General features: G+C 38.7%; 1 pseudogene; it reads right to left on the bottom strand.

The window, feature by feature from the left end:
* Positions 1–2,755: 2,755 nt before the first annotated feature.
* Positions 2,756–19,824, bottom strand: part of LOC100952308 — a 76,755-nt pseudogene continuing 59,686 nt past the window's right edge.

The raw sequence follows: 19,824 nt of genomic DNA, 5'->3' as shown, positions 1-19,824 counted from the left end.
AATCTGTTCATGATAAAACAGAAAATTCTTACATGATTATCATACCCCATAGGTGATCACAGAACTTTAGACGTCAACATTGCATAAACCAGAGTAGAACTGGTCTGAGAAGTCTAACACAGATTGGGATTTCCAAGTTTCACTGACTGAGCAACTATAATTAGGATAACCTTGTATTTCGTTTGCGTTAGGATGGAAACTTAGATTTCCTGACTCTGGGATATTATGTGTACATTAATAACCTGTAAAGGCATGACAGCCCCTGTAGCTCAGTGGAGAGGGTGCCAACCACACACACTGGAGCTGGCAGGTTCAAACCCAGCCCCTGCAGCTAAATGACAACTGCAACAGAAGAATAGCCAGGCATTGTGGTGGGCGCCTGTAGTCCCAGCTACTTGGGAGGCTGAGGCAAAAGAATTGCTTAAACCCAAGAGTTTGAAGTTTCTGTGAGCTGTGATGCCAAAGCACTCTACCCAGGGTGACAGAGTAAGACTCTGTGTCAAATAAAAAAACAAAACCTCTAAAGGCAAGAGAGGAAGTTTTCTACTCATACCTCCTTTTCCTTAATCTCCCAAGAACCTGCATAGCAAAGGGCTATTATCTTTTTCTATCTTCTTTGAACTTCATAATATTACAGGGGTACAAACGTTTTAGCTACATGAATTATTTTGTGCAATTTGAGTCAAAGTTAAAAGTGTGCCCGTCACCCAGATAGTTTGCACTGTATCCATTAGGTGTGAATTTAGCCATCGCCTCCTCCCACCTTTTACCTGCTTGGTTACCACTGAGATTTACTATCAAATGTGAATTGATCAATTAGTTCCAATTTAATAGTGAGTACATGTGGTATTTGTTTTTCATTCCCTGGATTACCTCACATAGAGGAGTGATCCCCAGTTCTATCCAGGTTATCACAAAAGGTTTCAGTTCACCAATTTTTTAATGACTGAGTAGTTCTCCACAGTATACATATACCACATTTCATTAATCCACTTGTGTGTTGATGGGAGCTTGGATTGATTCCACATTTTTGTGATTGCAAATTGTGTTACAGTAAACATTTGCGCGCTCATGTCTTTTTGTTAAAATGACTTTTTTTCTTTGGATAAAAACCTAATAGTGGGATTGCTGAATCAAATGGTAGATCTACTTTACATTCTTTGAGACATCTCCATACTATATGGAGGGTGCCAAAAATGTGTACACATTTTAAGAGAAAAGCTATCCTACTCATGCCTTTCATGTGGTAATGCTTGCATTCATTTCATTAATTCCATTTTTTGAGTGAATAGGGTACTACACACTGCTCCTGTAATTCGATTCAATTTCAAAAATTAATACATAAATAACAGCTCTTAAAACATATGTTTCCTTTTTTGGCACCCCTGGTGTTTTCCACAGATTTTTAGAGGATCCACAATAGAAAGGTAACTGAGCTGGTAAAAGAGAATATCTAATCAACAATGGTTCTCTTGTTTTCCACAAGTAGTAAGAAATACCTTACATACTCAGGTCATGTTCACTGCTCCAGAACTTTAGAATTCCATTGACAATAGGAGAAGGTGGAGAACTTGGACACATTAGAGGATCTACACAAAAAGCTAAATATCTGATAGAGGCATGGCTACCAATTCCCAAGTAAAAGAAATGAGGAGATAGATTATGGTTCTTCATATAATTAATTGTTGAAAATAAATTAGACTGGACTGATTTAGGCAACTGAAATTGCCTTGTGATTCTCTTTCATATCCTGTTCACACCATCAGTATACTAACCTTTGACAGATACTAGATTTAGAGATTTGGCAAAACATATGCCTGGCAAAGTATTCTTGTTTGATGGATCATTATAAGGTCCTATCAGAGGAAAGGAAAATGTGTAAAGTTTCAAGTCAATAAGTCAAAATTAAAATTATGAGTTATCAGAAAGGATATTAAATATTACAGATTTGTGTTATAGATCAATTCACGTGAGTATTTATTGTTAATGAAATAATCTGTAATTTTTCTCTTTTGCTTAGATGACCTTTGCTCTTAAACATTTAATAGGATTTCTTATTAATTTCCTTTTACATGGTTTTTTTCATATAATGCATAAAACTAAAAATTAAGCACCACCAGCGTATTTCCAATCTTTAAAGGGGTAACTTTTGCGTCTTTGGAAACTGAGGAATTGGAACTCAATTGTTTCAGGGGAGTAAAAGCTTTTAACTGATGAGATGAAGTCAAATGGTCATGTACAAAGAGAAGAAAGTTATGATATTTCAGCAAATTCTTTCCTCTTTTTACTCAGCTCATCTTTTCCTGAAGCTATGATTTATATCTTTGCTATCCTCAAATTAAAAAAAAAAAAAAACCTCCAGATAAATGTGTTTAAATAAAACTTTGGCAATTTGGCTTAGAACTTATATACCTATTTTCTCCTATGTTAAGGAGGACTACCTTTGTCCTTAACCTAACTTCTGTTAAAATTTTCTATAGACAATACATTAACACAGTTACCCGAGCTACCTAGTTATGCAATTTTTAAGTCTTTTATTTTCCTCATATTGACTTTATCACATCAATATAAATTTAAGTTTTTGTATTTATTTTCTACAACCAAAACGTAAAGACCAAAACTTAAAGTATCTAAAACTACACAAAACAAACAAAAATATTAAACTTCCATTTATAAAACAGAATTCATATTCTCATAGAATAAGTTTTTTTATTTATTAAATGCCTTTATTAACAATACCATTTTCCATTTCTTATTACTCCAGACCGATTTCTCCTGCATACAGGGTAATTAGCAGAATGGTTGTGAATCCAGTTAACATTCCAGGATTCTGAATCATGAAGAATGTGAAATCGGTTTTTCTTCCAGTTATTTTTTCTCTCAGCATATCATTTATCTCTGGAAACATATCTGCCAGAGAAATATAGAGAAACATGCCTCTAGGAAGTGCAAATATGATATGTGGAGCAAAATTATTGCAGACCAAAATGCCAAAAGCGAGCCCAACATAGCAGGAAAATGCAGAAAGGAAGGTGAATAGCAAGGCTTGGCGAGTGCTCATCCCTACACTGAGTAGGATCACAAAGTCCTCTAACTCGTGAGGAAACTCCTCGCACAGGATTGCTATCAAAGTGCTGAGTCCCTGAAGCAGAGACGTAGGAAGCCCAATGGGCAGGCCATCGATGAAGTTGTGGAGGGCATCACTGAGTGTTATCATCCAGGCAATGGTCCCTATTTCTGACAGTTTGGGTCCCTTCAGACAGGTACATGAACTTGACTCCCTTTTTGCATCCTGTAGAGATACTACAGTGACATTATCAAAAAGGATTTATCCATTAGGCTCTGTGACAGCAGGATTTGCATAGCACGTTACACCATTGATGGCAGGTAACATTTTAGGTTGATGTGCTTTTTCTTGAAGACCGAAGTCATCACTGTGAAAGTGGGTATGATCATTCTGACCACATGTCTTTAATAGCTTCTTAAGCATTCTTTCAAAAAAGAAAAGTAAGTAAAATCCACCAAATACAGCAACAGCCTTCTCAACATAGTTGTCAATTTGGGGATTGAATCCAAATGCCTCTGGAATAAGTTGGAAAATTGCATTTGAAAAAAGAGTCCCAATAGCCAACCCAACAAAATAGGTCAAAATTTTTGGTAAGTAAGATTTCCTATCAATGGAGTCAAAACCAATCTGAAGAGAGATGCCAGATTAATGATTGTCACTGACAGGAATCCATATCCCCCAAATTCTGAAAGACTTGGTTTTGTTTTGTGCTTGGGCCCATCCTGGCAAGGACGAAAGTTAAATTGCTGTAAGACTGCTGGACAGATGACAGAGAAGTTTGAGCTGGTTATCTGGGTGGCATTTGAAAAGCCATGAAGGGAAAAGATCTCTTCACCAGATAAACACTGGTTGAAGTGCAGCTGGCCTGGCTCCGAGGTGCCCTGGCTGGGGGCGGCTCCAAGCTCGGCCACCAACAGGCTCCCATTCCCACTGAACACACTCAACAATTCCTCGCTGAAGGTGAGCTGGGCTCATCTCTCACAGAATAAGTTTTTATGGCTATTCTTATTCAAAATGGTTTGAAGGGACTCAACCCTTATCATACATCTCCTAGTTGCTATACTTAGAATGTACTAATGATAAACACAATTTAAAGATGCTTATAGGAAACTCACTAGTTATCCCTTTTAAACATCAGAATAGAATTTACAGTAGCCACAATCATACTTTTATGATTGCATACTTGTTTTTATTCTATTAAAATTGTGGATGCTGTCAAAGAATACAATAAGGTTATGTAATGGAATTTAAACACATTTTATTGCATCAATATAAGTTCCATGTATGGTTATAAGCAATATGGCCGTACTTAATAATTTTACATTACAAGCATAATTGTGGTATCAAATTAGTAATTTTCACAAAGTACTTGCATTAGAAATTTGTATGATACAATATATTTCAACTCTCAGTTGCACAGGAAGATAGTAATTTGTTTAATAGGAGAACTGGGGATACAGTTCATGCTCTTAGATCTGATTGTCCTGCTTTATACAAAGCTTAGACTTCTAGTCATAGAATTTCATAGCTTGAAGAGACCTTAGAGATTGCATAGTTCAACAACTTCCTTTCACAGAAAAGAAAGTAGAAGCTAAGGGAGGTTCTTTGACAATGTAACATCGAAAGTCAATGAAAACGCTAAAATGGAGACTACTCAACATTCTCAAGGAAAAATATTTCTTACCAAAGGAGATTAAGGAAAAAGATATAGATTTGGAAATTTCATGCACAAAAATGGTACTTAAAACCATTGCACTGGACTCAGTCCCCAAGGGACTGAAGTCTGGGTTCATCCCAAACTCTAGTTGTCAAGCAGAAGAGGAGGAACCAGCAGAGAAGGCTTCAGAGGAATAGCTGGTAAAATAAGAGTATGTAGGATCTTGAAGCCAAGAAAAAAGTAATAAATGGTGATTCTGCATTAAATGCTACTGAAAGATCAAGTAACCAATGTCAGCTTAGGAGACCAATGGATTTAGCAGTATGGAAATCACTGGTTTCCCTAGCAGATGAGTTTTGATCTGGGGCAGTAAAGAGAAGCCTGATTGGAGTTGACAGTACTGAGAAAATAGAAAGTGACTGGAAGCATTAAGTTTAGGATGTTTTACTACAGTCACAGTAGCTATGAGGAAATTAGAGATTAAAAGAAGTATTAAGCTACTTCTTCAAAACTGTACTTGTAGTAACAAAAAACAATGTTTAAATTGCTGTGGGAAAACAGCCTCTGATTTCTTGCAAGGGGTATATACACAGAGCATTGGTTTTTTGGGGGAGGGGAGATTATTGGTTAGCCATTCATCCTAGAATATAATATATACTCAGTTTAGAAAATGCTGCAGAATCCCTAACAGTATGTGACAAAAGCCTTGCCATTCTCCATTCTGTGTTAACCTAAGTCGTAGCTAAATCCTCAGAAAACAATCTGTGTTTCTCTCCACAAAACTTCACATAGGCGCTCCATGTCTAAAGCAGTCCACCTTAAAGACTCATTCCTTTTAGCAGAGAGCTCATCAATATCTACACAGCCTTGCAGGCAGCTAGGAGGCCCCATCCATTAATGAAATGCTAATGACTGAATTAGACCTGTAATAACTGAAGTAGGCTGCACTGCTGTGAGTCCATTAGCATCAGCAGACCCTGCTGAGGAACAAGTAAACACAGCACTCAGTGAAAAAACTTGGAGGCAGAAGAGTTAGGCGGCTGCACAGGTGTTTTCACATGGAAAATGACATTTCCCTGAAATAGGATTAGTTTATTTAGGAAAGCTAATCCCATTCACTGTATTTCTTCAGAGGAAAATAAAGACTACAAGATGGATTATGTACTTTTTCAAGAGTGTTTTGATTTTTTAAATTCCAACATTGCACGATTGTTTTTGCAAAACTTTTTAGAAAAACTTGCATTTGTCATCAGGTGCCAATTATTCCAAACAACGATTCCTCTTCTTTTGCTCCTGCCTTGTTGTTTTTCTGTTTTTGTAAAAGAAAATATTGACATTTCCCTCTTTTAAGCTATTTTTTTTTTCTTTTCTGAAAAGCAAGATTTTCAGGGCAAGTAAGAAAAGACTATGAACCCTACATTCTTTTCAGTATCGCCCATCCATTTTCAGTAAGAAGGAAACTATCAGGAGACTTAGAACATTTTTTCAGCCTTGATTAATAGAAGATGATTGTGGAATTTATTCTAGAGATATAAACATACATCATATAGCACATAAAGTAAAAGCTGGTATGTATTAGCATCTAGCTCAAGTCAATAATATAGTGCGCTTGTAATAAGTTTGAAGATTTACCATTTTTATTTAAACATATATTGTAATTCAATAATACGTGAATTGTAGCAACTTGATGTAAGGCAAAAATAATTGCTATCTTGAGTTATTAAAAAAGACAGAATAGCTAAGGCTAATTCTATTAGATTTCTTTATTACCTCTATTGTGGGTCTTATTTCTGCAATTGTATGTTTGGCTCTCCAACCACAACTAAAAATAATGTATATGTGGTTGGAGAATTGGACCTTACAGTTTGCTAGGCATATGTTTTTGAAATACATATTTAAAAAGCTATAAAGATCAGTATCATGTTATTATTTTTGTTAAACAAAGTATTATACATCATATATAGTGGTTCAGTAACATATATTACAGCTTATGTTTAACCTCAAGCTTCCTTTCAGGTCTTGTATTTACCAATAACTAGTCGTGTGACACTAGCCCAGGTCTTTTAATCTTTCAGAGATTCTTGAAAAGTTTTTGAAAGAAAATCTTTAAAGAGGTAATATCTATAGATATTTAAACTTTACATTTATTTTTCATGCCGGTGTTTCAGGTTCTTGGTCTCGGTGATTCAAAGAAGGAATCCATGGACAACCGATCAGTGGTAAGACAGGATTTATTCACAGAAAAAAAGAATACAAAAACTGCAAAAACCAACGCTCCTGGCAGAGAGAACCCAGATGGGGAACAAGCTCTCTTGCTTCCTCTCTGAATTCTGTCTCCAGGCTCTCTGCTCTGGAGTATATATGGTCTCGGGGTTGTTTTGCCAGAAGTCAATGTTTACTTTTAGGGCATAGGTCTTCTTAAGTTACAGCCGGCTGTCCTGTAGCAGCAGGGGCAACTCTCAGGCCTTGGAAACTCACATGAAATTGACCAGCCCTAGGAAAGGTGAGTTTTTCCCATCAGCCAGAAGTGCACAAGGAAGGAGACATCAAGGCACCAGTGTCTCCCCTGCAGGTGTCTGGCCCCTTCAGTCCCTGGTTCTGCAGGCTGCTACTGCAGCAACCCCACCGGGGCTAAGGTGGCAGGTCTTGGCACCACTCCTCCTGTATCAGTTCTCCCTCTCCCAGTGGAAGCTCTAACTGCTGTTAGGGAAAAAGGGCAAAGACTCTATCTAATTGCTTCCTGCTGAATTGGGCAATGATAGAAAGGGAAGTTAGGGTTTTTCCAGAGGGAGAGTGATTCAGGGGTCCATGATAGAATCAGATGTTGGAACAGAACCATCTTTACTATGTGCGGCTTAATAACATTTCTGGAAAACACAAATCTGATTAGCACATTAAAAGGCAAGGGTAGGACAGTGAGAGAAGGGGGATAATTACAGTGTCAGGTTAGAAGAACAAAGTCAGTAATGTTAAAAGAAAACTATATTAACATTTTCTTTGCTGTCTTCTAAACAATAAGTTTAAACTTTCTTTAGGCTCACAAGTGTAGGTGGACTGCAGTTGATCCTCCTCATGGTCTGCTTCCATAGAAGGTGGAGGGTCCCAGGATTTTATTCATGAATGATGTATCCAGGAATCCATTCCCATAACTTTAACATCTGTAGAAGAAGACAAGATAACAGAAAAGGGACCTTCCCAAGTTGGGGTTAGGGAAGAGTTGGATCATGACCAGATCTCCAGGACAGAAAAGCTCTTTTAGTGTTGAATGTAAAAATGTAGTTGGGAGGTTTTTAAGGATTTGTTGAAATTTAGCTAAAGAAGTGATATGTTTTACTAATTCTGTAGTCTCCTGATCTAGTAATAAATCATTAGTTCAAAGGGCCTTCCATATAATAATTCGAATGGGCTGCAACCGAGTTTCTGAGGTAAATTTCTTATTCTAAGGAGAACAATGGAAAGCAATTTAGTCCAAGGGAGATGAGTCCCTTGAGATACTTTTCCTAACTGTCCTTTGATTTTATCATTCATTTTTTTTCCTACCTTCTCAGAGGATTGGGGCCTCCAAGAGCAATGTAGATGATATTTTAGGCCCAGGGCTTTAGATATTCCCTGTGTAATAGCTGCTTTGAAGGCTGGCCCATATCAGTTTGCAAACTCCTGGGGAGTCCAAACCTGGGGATAATCTTATGTACTAAAGCCCTCATAACACCCTAGGCCTTTTCTGTTCTGAAAGGGAATGCTTCAACTCAATTACTAAAAGTATCTACAAATACCAGCAAATATTGTATACCAGGTACCTTAGCGAGATGAATGAAATCCATTTGCCAATCTTCACCTGGATATTTACCTTGTCTCTGTATAGCTGGGGAAGGTAAATGGTGATTTGAAGGATTATTTCTCTGACATACATCACAAGTCCTTATTATCTGTTTTCAGGTTTTAAATAAGTTTTTTTCCATTAAAAAAAGCTTTAGCCATGTGATAGGTACTTTCACTGCCAAAGTAAAAAGACTGATATAAGCTTTTACGTATTTTCCCTTGACTTGTAGCAGGTAATAACAAAAGTCTGCTCTTATTTTGTAGCCAGTCTGATGGAAGTAGTAAAGAGTCTCTAAATAAAGCCCATTCCTTTTCTTTGTGTGTATATTGAGGTGCATGATTCTCAAGTGATGCCTCCCAAATAAGGGGTGCCACAAGGGGGATTACTCCTTTCTGCGATGCCTTTTTAGCCTGCTTATCAGCCAGGTGGTTACCTTCAGAAATCTCATCCAAGATTTTTTTTGTGTTCAGTACAATGAATAACTGCTACTTTTTGTGGAGCAAGAACAGCTTCTAACAACCTGTCTATTTCATGGTGATATTTTATAAGGGGAGCCATTGGAAGTCAGGCATTGTCTTTCCTTCCACATAGCAGCATGGGCATGTAACATAAGGAAGGCATATTTTAAGTCAGTGTATATATTGACTCATTTGTTTCTCCCAATTTCTAAAGTCTGGGTTAAGACTATTGATTCAGTTAATTGCTCATTGGTTCCTGAGGGCAAAGACCCATTTTCAATTTCAGCATACCGAGTAACTACAGTATACCCTACTTTTCTAGTTCCATGTTAGAAGGGTTTCTTGTAAATTTTCTCTAGCTGCATCCATTCTTAGTGTCTACTTTTAGAGGATATTGTTTTTGTTTTGGGATAGATGATGGGATTATTTAACTTAATTTAGACTGGCTGAGTGTACCTTGCTCTTACCACCTGTCCCTTGGTAGCCCACACTTCCAGGTTAACTTCTGTCTCTAACAGGGAAAAACATAGGATAGGTTCTTGTCCTATATTCATAAAAATGGCTGTTTCTTCTTTAGTTAGTATGTCCCTCCCCAAAAGGGGAACAAGACTTTGGGTATGATTAAGAAGGCATGAGAGAAAAGCCAGTCAATTGCAGCTTAAAGGCTGAGAGAAAAATTTTGTAACTGGATTTCCAGACACCCTCTGTATAGTTACAGATTCGGGGTAATAAAAGACTAAAGTTAGAGAGAAGTATGGAAGGGAACTGCCTGTCTTCCTGTGGGGTACCTGTCCCTTTCCCCAGGAGACAGACTGCCATCAGTATTGAACATGAACCACAAATCACCCCACTTTCTAGCTTCATCAGGGACTTCATTTTTTTCATTAAATGTTAAAGTCTGATTTAGTAGTAACATTACATTTCTCCAATAGAAGTCAAAACTTTGTCTTAATCCTTGGAAAACATCTGTGTACTTATCTGGGTCATCAGAAAATTTTCCTAAATTAACCTTAATTTGCTTTAAATCTGCCAGAGAAAACAGAGTGTACACAGGCGCACTTCCCCTTTCACCAACTGCAGTCTCAACCAAGAGACATAAAGATATGGTTGCCTTCTGGGAGTCCCAGTAGGACCGGGAAAAACTCTTGGGACAGTCTACCTCCTGGGGTTTTATGAACACAGAAGGGAAGGTGCAGGAGAAGTAGATGGTGGGTTTGAACTAGGTGTGACAGCGTCTCTCTCGGGAATCCCTGATCATTTGGAATGTTACTAGAGCCAGGAGAGCTGAATCTAGCTGACATGTTTTACACAGTTGGAGGCTGTCTCTGAGAGTAAAGAAAGCCTGCACATATGTAATTCAGACCATTTCCTTTCTCATTTATCATAATTTAGAGTACCTTCTGGTAGTTATCATTCACTATTGGAGAGTAGATAATGAGGCTAGACTTGGGTGCAGAAGAAAACCATACATTCTTTTTTTAGCATCTGGGGATCAAACATGTCACAACATAGCCCAGTGGGGTGTTCCAGCAGCATAGGTATCCAGGAGCCTGGTCCCACCTAAAGACTGTTCTCTTGGGAAGAGAACTTGTTACCTGGGTGTTCTCAGAGAGAGAATATTACTCATCTGTGGGAAAGAACAAACATCCAGCATCTTAATCAATCCCATCTGTATTCCTGGGTTGTCAAAGCATCCTCTGACCAACCCAAGAAGACTTCTGGCCAAACAAAAGGAAGCATCCTTCCAATGCTTGGGGAAAAATCTCTGAGGAGATTGGTCTCCTCAGCCCCTGCGCTTGTCTGGAATAGCCACTCTTACCAGTGTAGTCCTTAGTACCTGCTGATTCTCCTGTGCTTATTAATTGCCACTTGCGGGCAGCACAGCCCTAGAAATCAGGTATCTGGAAACCTTGACCTACCTGATGCAAGTTCTGCCCCTCTTTCTGCTCCTGCCTCAGAGTATCCATCAAAATGGGGATGAGCCCCAGCCTGGAGAAAATGGCTATGTTGTGCTTGCACATTTAATCTTTTATAATTTCAAGCTTTGTCCAAATCCTCACTTTATGCAGGAAAATAGGCTTTCTGTCATGAGTAGGTCTTTAATTGTATGCTTCCCAACCTCCTTCCCACCCACCCCCAAATGTTAGCAAGGTAACAATAATTAAACTCAGGGTTGAGAGACACTGAAACTTTTGCATTGCAATCAGTTACAATGAGCAGAAGTCTTATAGAAACCTGGAATTATTTTAAATTTCCCGGTTTACATCAATAAACCAGAGGAAATCAAATACACAGGGTGATTGCTCCTCTTGATATTCAAGAGACTGAACTACAGCTGGGAGTTTAGGGCCATTCTTGCCTTGGGGAATGGTCTGGGCTTCCCTTCACAGGCCTCTGGTTGCCCAGACAAACTGTGGAGGGGAGTTATTTTGCCCTTTGTTTGTGACTGACTTCTACATAACATGGTCAGCCTTCTTTCTTAGACACATAAAAATGCCAATGAAAAGCAATAACTTTCAACCCACCTACAACATTTGAACTCCCCCTTAAAACGTCTAATACACACTTCTAACAAATATCAGAAGAACCTTATAAAATTAACTAACTATATAAATAATTCTTATCCACATTCAAACAAAGCTTATATACTATCAAGGAGAAAGAGAGCACCAGAAGCAGTCTATAGAGATAATTCGAAAAAAAAAAAAAATTGGGACCATAGAAAAGAAGATAGTAAAAGCCGGGAGAGCATGAGTTTCTGAAGGCCCTCCCAAGTCCTGGGGTCAGTACCATTGCTGGGGACCCCAGGGCCTCTGGGTGCTACCTCCTGGCTGGGCTCTCAACCAGGGGAAAGAGTAAATACAGAAAAGGTTCAAAAGTCTTTTAAAGTTTGTTCCCCAGCAGTCGCTTGCCCATGACCTGGAGGTCAGCGTCTGCACTATACACATTTGCAGGCTGATGGGCATTGAATTTAGAGAAAATCAGGATAGAGGTAAGTGGCCCCATTACTTACCCAGGTATCTTCTTTCCCTGTATGGGCCACCAAACATGATACTGGAACTTCATCTTCCCTCCGGGCTGGCTCGCCAAATATGACACCAGCGTTTTACGTTCTTGGTCTCCACGATTCAGAGTGAATCCACAGACCACAGATCAGTGGAAAGACAGGATTTATTCACAGCAACTAAGAATATAAAAACTAAAAAACCCAAAGCTCCTGGCAGAGAGAACCAGGCGGGGAACAAACTCTCTGGCTCCCTCTCTGAAGTCTGTGTCTGGCCTCTCTGCTCAGGGGTATGTAGAGTGGCAGGGGGGCGTTTTGCCGGAGCTCAATGTTTACCTTCAGGGCATAGGTCTCCTAAAGTTACAGAGGGGCTGGAACTCTCAGGCCTTGGAAACTCACATGAAATAGACCAGGCCATGAAACTGACCAGCCCTAGAAAAGGTTGATTTTCCCTTTCGACCAGAAGTACAGGGGGAAGGAAACCCCAAGGCACCAGTGTCTCTCCTGGCCCCCTCCAGCCCACTATTTCCGCCAGCTGCCGCTGCACAAACACCCCCGGGGCTAAGGCAGCAGGTCTTGGTGCCACCTGTCCTGTATCATTTTAACTTAAAACTTATATGATCATAAGTTTATATAAAACTTATATATCATTGCTTTTGATATATTAAAATATAAGAAGGCAAAATAAACTTAGGAGATAGATGAAAGGGAATAAAAATAAAAGGTACATTATAAATCTAATCAGCTAGCTCAGACCCATAAATAAAAGGAAAAGTCATATTAAAGAAACCCAAATTCACACAAAAAGACGGAGGCTATGTGAGTACAAAATAAATATTTTTAATAATTCACAGGTAAAAAAAAAAATCATAAAACATGTCTGTTTGAGTAAACCATGTTCTAGTACAGCTCTCAAGAGATCAGACTGAAATGGAACAAATGAAAATACTAACGTGTTTATTTTCTAAAAACTAAACATTGGTTTACTAAGCGAATCATTCATTCTTTGATTTACATCTGGAGTGTTCTGGTTAACTTTAGATCTTAAAAAATACCCATACAATTGCACACAGAGCCATCTTGGTTCTTCAAATCTTTGTCAGGTTTCTTATTTTAATGTAGCTTTCCTATCCAAATTCAAGGAGAGAAGTTTTGCACAGCATTTGCAAATAACAAGCATGACACTTGAGTTGAAATTCAGACCATGAAATGAATTGGCCTATAGAGATGAGGTCAGTGACAAATAGTAACACCTGACACAAAGTATCATTATGATTACAGCTAATGGAATGCTTTTCCTCATTCAGAACTTTCAGAGTCCATAAACACTGCCTTACACTTTTAAATGAATAAGAAAGAGGAATCCATCAATCACAAGTGATGTACTGATGACCATGAATACGTAACTTATGGATAATCTATGGAGATATTTTCTGGAAGAGCCAAAGATCAAGTATGGTACAGACCAGTAGAATAAACACTATATGAATTACTACAAAATAATAGGCTCATAAAATCAATCTTAAGAATAATAGTGAATTTAAAGCCAGTTTGAAGTAGTAAGCTCTGAACTTTGAACAGAATCTTGTATTTAGTATAAGATTTCTTTTCTTTTTTTTCTTGGTCAACTAATGATTCCCAAATCAAACATCAAAAAGCTTTTGTAACATGAAATGTCCCCCACCAAGTCTTTTGTTTGTTATTGGCTAAGTATTAACTATATTATAGAATGATGAATAAGTTATCCTAGAAGTTTTCTTCAGTATAAAACCTCAAGAGAAAAGTTTAAATGTATCTATTATTTTTTGATAAGGGTAAAATTCTATTAGCAACACATATGTAATCATATGTGTGTCACAGAATGTAATGTCATAGTAATTAAAAAATAGTAAATGTTCCATGCCCTAAAGTCTCCAATATTTCTACAATGTTTATGATGTAATAGAATGCACAAATATCTTATTATTACATACTAACAAGTATAGTATAGCTTGCCCTACAGTGAGAAGTAGCATGATTTTTCAAAAAGCAAAATTGAGGGGTGGCACTTGTGGCTCAAGGAGTAGGGCTCCAGCCCCATATACCAGAGGTGGCGGGTTCAAACCCAGCCCCAGCCAAAAATTGCAAAAAAAAAAAAAGTAAAATTGAACGAGGATTTAAAACTGTACGGAATTGGCAAAGGCAAATCCTAACAGGTATCTTAATAGAGATTCCCTGGTCCATAAAACAAAGACGGCATGCCCCCTGTCTTGAAACTGTATTGGTCATTCTTCAGGCTGTTATGTGAATATCCTTTGCCTCTTGCTCTAAAGAAATTATAATATAGAGAGTATAAATTATAATTACTCCTGCAATGGTAATCCCTCATTGCTTGCCGGGTTATTAACACTTTTAGAAAATCTCTCTGATACACTAATTGCAGATAGAGAATAAAGCTTTCTCATTAATCAAATAGGCTATCTTATTCATTAATTTATTCATGTGTTCTTTCTGTTATAAAATTATCTTAAGTGCCTATCATGTACAAGGTAGTTTATGTCCTGTTAGAGCACTGATCTTAAAAATTTTCAAGTTTGGCAGCAGATGTTTATTTATTCATTTATCCAGGTAATCTGTTGCCCAAACCTCAGCCATATTCCAAGCACTGTTGTAAATATAGAGATACCGATGGGAAGAAAACTGTCAGAGTTCCTGCTTTCATGGAGTGTACATACTACTAACTCACTATGGAGAGAGTAAAAATAAAATTTCAACAACTACGACAAATCTGAAATCTGACTGATAGGAATGGGGAAGGAAACTAGAACAGACTGAATCTATAGGATAGACTGAAGGGCTATTTTAGATAAGGTCATCTGAGAAGATCATGTATTTATTTATTTATTTATTGTTTGGGACTTATTGAGGGTACAAAGTATTAGGTTACATTGATTGCATTTGTTAGGTAAAGTCTCTCTTATAATTGTGTCCAGCCCCCAAGAGGTGTGCCATACACAGTGACCCTTTATTCCCCTCCTATCCTGAGAAGGTCATTTGGAAATGATGTTTGATGAGAGACCTGAACACTATATTAGCAAACAGCTTCAAAGCATAGGGCAAAGCAAGTACCATGGGCCTCAGGAGGGAGAAGAGCAAGCAGCTACTAGCCAGTTGCAACTAGGGTGGCTGAAGTGGAAATGGGGGGAAGTGGAGAGTCTACCAAGAGCCAAAGCAGGAAGGATCCAGGATTTCATTCAAAGTGAGATTGGGAAAATGCTAATATCACATCCTCATTGCATAGCTGTTTACATGCCACAATACATAAAAATTAATTTATATGGAGATTAAAAAGAAGAACAGCAGAAGGTCTAACTTCACTAAGAGGGTAGAGTTTTTGGTAGAGACTGGAGAGGGTCAGGAGCCTATAGTCAGGAGGGAGCTATGTACAGGCAGGTTGGGATGGTGCTACATAGACAATCTTTATATATTTCCCAAGCAATTTAGTAATTCAACCCAACCTACACATGTATTCTCACTTTGGATTATCAGTAGGTGTAGCATGAATCGAGACAGATAATCAAATCACAAATACCTGTGGATCACTTGGCTGGGAAAGAGAAAAGAGAAGTGCAGCCCACCCCAGACTTGATATGAAAAAGATGTGAAGAAGGGGGAAAAATGTCAAGAAGGCGTGGCAGGTGATAGGAGACTGTGGAGGCCGGTTACCACGTCAGGTTTTACACCGTGCAACTTCTTTACCCAGGACAGTAATGTCTTCTGCTTCTCCTCTAAGTATTTAATTCAGAAGAACTCCTTGGACCAGAGGGATGGGAATTATTCTGTTTCTGGTATAGCTCCTTTTTGTAGAGGTTCATTTTATTTGTCTGCTCTATGGTAGCCTGCCTATATTAACTTGTACTTTCCGATTGCTCTATTGTTTCTCAGAATCACACTTAGCCTCTAATTAGTTTTTATTGTAAATGCCTCCCATTTCCAATTGATTTCCTGAGCTTTCAGGTTTATACATTGTGAAGGAAAGAGGGGAGATTATATTTGGACCTCTAGGTCACTTCTACTCAGCTAAACTTCTCAGTGGTGACTGAAGCCATGATTGTAAGCAGAATCCAAGTGTTCAGAGATGGCAATTAATCAACTGGTTACTAAAGATGTGACTAGCAAATTATTGGACAAGCTACTTATATTCCTACTGGGAAGGTACTATATTTCATAAACATTCAGGAAGTTAATCAACACGATTTGCAAATCTGAAGGGATTCTTGGGTAAAGGAGATACAGATAGTCTCTGCATCTCATGTTGAGTCACCTTCTATCTAGCAATAGTTTTCCTTATTTTTTTGGTATATGCAAATTTGAGTTCAAAAGCCTTAACTACTGTTGCTATCTCCCTTACTAGTGTTACCATTCGCACCTTGGAAAAGCAATCTGCATGTAAACTCAACTAGATTCTAATAAACCACATCCTGGAATTAGTGCACCTATTGAGAGTAAAGAATCAACAGAGTAAGAGCTCTAAAGACAAAAGCAAAGACTAATGTCTCCTTCAGGTGAATTTCAGCAAGATGGGCGGGCTCAACACATTCCTCCCCTGGATGAGAAAGGAAAGGTGAAGCCGAGAAGGACCAGGTGGGGACTCTGTACTCTGTGACTGGATGGCTTTCTGGTGGACGCGAGCTGCAATTTTAGTACTGGAAGTGCAGTGATTCCTATTCTGTCCATCAGCTTTGGGACGAGGAAATGTATTCTGTAAAAGGAAGAATAAAAAAGCAACAGGAAAGGGTGGCTCCTGTGGCTCAAAGGAGTAGGATGCCAGCCCCATATACTGGAGGTAGTGGGTTCAAACCTGGCCCCAGCCAAAAACTGCAAAAGAAAAGAAAAAAGTAATAGGAAAAATATGTTCCTTGCAAACAGGGTTATTATTACTGGTGCATCCTCATAAATACCCAGATTTCTTTCTCTTTCTTTCTTTCTTTTTTTTTTTTTTTTGAGACAGAGTCTCACTTTGTCGCCCTTGGTAGAGTGCTGTGGCATCCCAGCTCACAGCAAACTCCAGCTCTTGGGCTTAGGTGATTCTCTTGCCTCAGTTTCCTGAGTAGCTGGGACTGTCACAATGCCTGGCTATTTTTTGTTGCAATTTGGCCAGGGCCACGTTCGAACCCACCACCCTAGGTATATGGGGCCGGCGCCCTACCTGCTGAGCCACAGGCAGCACCCAATACCCAGATTTCATTGTAAGCTCCGAGGAAAGGAGGAAGAAAATAATGGTTGAGTTCTTACTTTGTACCATGTTCTTTATATGGATAATTTGTTTTTACCTTCACATAGTCCTCTGAACTGATCTCTAGTTTGAGATAAGAAAGGTTTAGGAAGTTAATCAGCTGAGATTTAAATTTTGTGGAAGTGAATATTAAGTCTTGCTCACAGGGTCACTGATCACAGGGCTTTAGACAATATGAATTCCTGGCCCCTGAGCTCTTGGCTCTGAGGTGAGACAATTTTAAATAAGCTTTCCAGGTGAATCCTCTCACTGATCAGTTTTGTTAGTCACAGCAACTAGTTGGGGTACCTCTCAGAGAATAAGCAGCTCATGTCAGAGTGCTGAAAGCAAAAAACTAAATCAAAATAAAGTAAAATACCCCAGTGGTATAGACATTGCATCCAGCACACTGTACAGTGAGTAAAGTTGTTACTTTCCTGAATTGTCAGAAATATGTCTTCAACTCTTCAGAGCAAAACAGTGTATAAATACGCAATTGCAGAGGGAAAAATACAAATAAAATTACATTGTGATGGTGGCACAGAGCTACACAAAGATAGACCTCGGAGGGTCAGAGCACATACAAAAGACACTGAAGTTTTTTGATAAAACTAACTCCCTGGCTGAGAGAGAAAGAAGTAAACTGAAGTGCTGATTATTAGTGAAAGACACTAAATTCCTCTACTTCCATTCCAGGCCGTGGGACTCCTAAAAGACAGAAAATGAAAGTTCATTATGATACCAAACCGACCCAAGGGGGCTGACACTTTTGTGGAGAAGAGATATCAATTATCCTAGGGAGAGGCTGATGTTTAATGTATTCAGGAGAGCTCTGAGGGTGGTGGGAGTCTGTACGTAGAAGTAAATATAACTCCAAGGCCTTATGTGCCCATTTGAGAAAATAAATAAAGCTTAAGGGGTTAGAAGGAATGTGAATGGATTACACATCTTAATCCAGGAAGCTCGAGTATTCCTGTGGGATAGTCATACTTCAGTGATGCTTACATGATATTTTTTAATCTGAATTTTGTCAGACAACTAAGGAGAGGGTACTTCTGTTTTTGAGAGTATTCAAACAAAGAGAGGGGTCTCAGCACTCTGTTTACAAACTCTCTCTCCTACCTTTTTTTTTTTTTCAGTTTTTTGAGACAGTCTCGCTCTGTCATCCAGGTAATTCTCTATTTGTCCACTAGAGGACGTGGCCACTAGTAACGGGCTTAGTCTCTTCAAACTTGAACTTCTTCTGGGCATATTTTAGACCCGCGACCTGTGGAAAAATTACATTATGGGGAATTTGATGGCAAATCATTTCATTTGTAATAAATCAAATGTGGGGTGAATAAACAAGTCATGTAGGGTTCCCAGAAGAGACTGGGAAAAAATTCTTTCCTGTAACTATACTTTTTATAATTACAGGTTGTACGAATTTCCATATTATTTTAGTTACAGAAGCTGTGCTTAATATTGATTCCGAGCATTCTGTTTATATTAAATATGTAAGTTCTGTGAGATGACATTACATGTACAGATAAACGTGTGTTTGGGGGCAAGACGTTGCCACAAACGAATAAATATAAAGTGCCCAGTGAAAGTGTTGTGGCATCATCATGGCTCAAACTCTTGACTCAAGAAATCCTCTTGCCTCAGCTTCCTGAGGACTGGGATTACAGGTGCCTGCCATTGTGCCCTGCTAACCACTCCTATCTTTTTAAGTTGCTCATCAGCTTTTCTGCAGGCTGAGATTTCATCCAGCAGAACCACACTATGGTGGCTTTCACAGCTCCAGGGCAATTGGACGGGGGCAGACACGGAGAGACTACACCAAAGTCTTGACCATGAAAACATCCAAGACATCAATTAAAAAGACTTGATCCGTTGGCAAATTAACTTTCTCTCTCCCTGCTATTTCCCCTTCCCCTCTTGTTTGTTTTATTTTGTTTGGTGTTCAGGATGAATGACTATTGTGAGTGGTCTTGGTAACATGAAAGTTATTCTGTCCCACAGAAAGCCAGCTCCTTAGGTACTTCAGGCTCATCGATGTTCAAATTTCTTATCCTCGAGGTAAGGAAGTTATTAGACCTAGGACTTTGAGGCCTTTTGGCATGGCAAGTGTTCCAGAGGAAAGAAGTCTAGAGCTAGGAATAGTGGCACGTGCAGGTGGCTAAGGTGGTAGGATCATTTGAGTCTGGCAGTTTGACACAGCTTGTGCTACATAGCAAAATCTCATCTCTGCTCGAGGGTCAGGGGACAGGGTAAGTAACACACAGCTTGTGAGTTCACAGATTGTCTTGAGCAATGCACTCAACCAATCTCTCTGATGTTAATTCTTTATTTGTCCACTAGAGGACTTGGCCAACAGTAACGGGCTTAGTCTCTTCAAACTTGAACTTCTTCTGGGCATATTTTAGACCCGCAACCTGTGGAAAAGTTACACTATGGGGAGTTTGATGGCAAATCATTTCATTTGTGATAAATCAAATGTGGGGTGAATAAACAAGTCATGTAGGGTTCCCAGAAGAGACTGGGAAAAAATTCTTTCCTGTAACTATACTTTTTATAATTAC

The sequence above is a fragment of the Otolemur garnettii genome, unplaced genomic scaffold, assembly GCF_000181295.1.
Source record: "Otolemur garnettii isolate 467f Iridium unplaced genomic scaffold, OtoGar3 scaffold00064, whole genome shotgun sequence".
NCBI classification, from domain to species: Eukaryota; Metazoa; Chordata; class Mammalia; order Primates; family Galagidae; genus Otolemur; species Otolemur garnettii.
The sequence above is the reverse complement of the archived record's forward strand: the minus strand, read 5'-3'. Positions and strand labels throughout refer to the sequence as shown.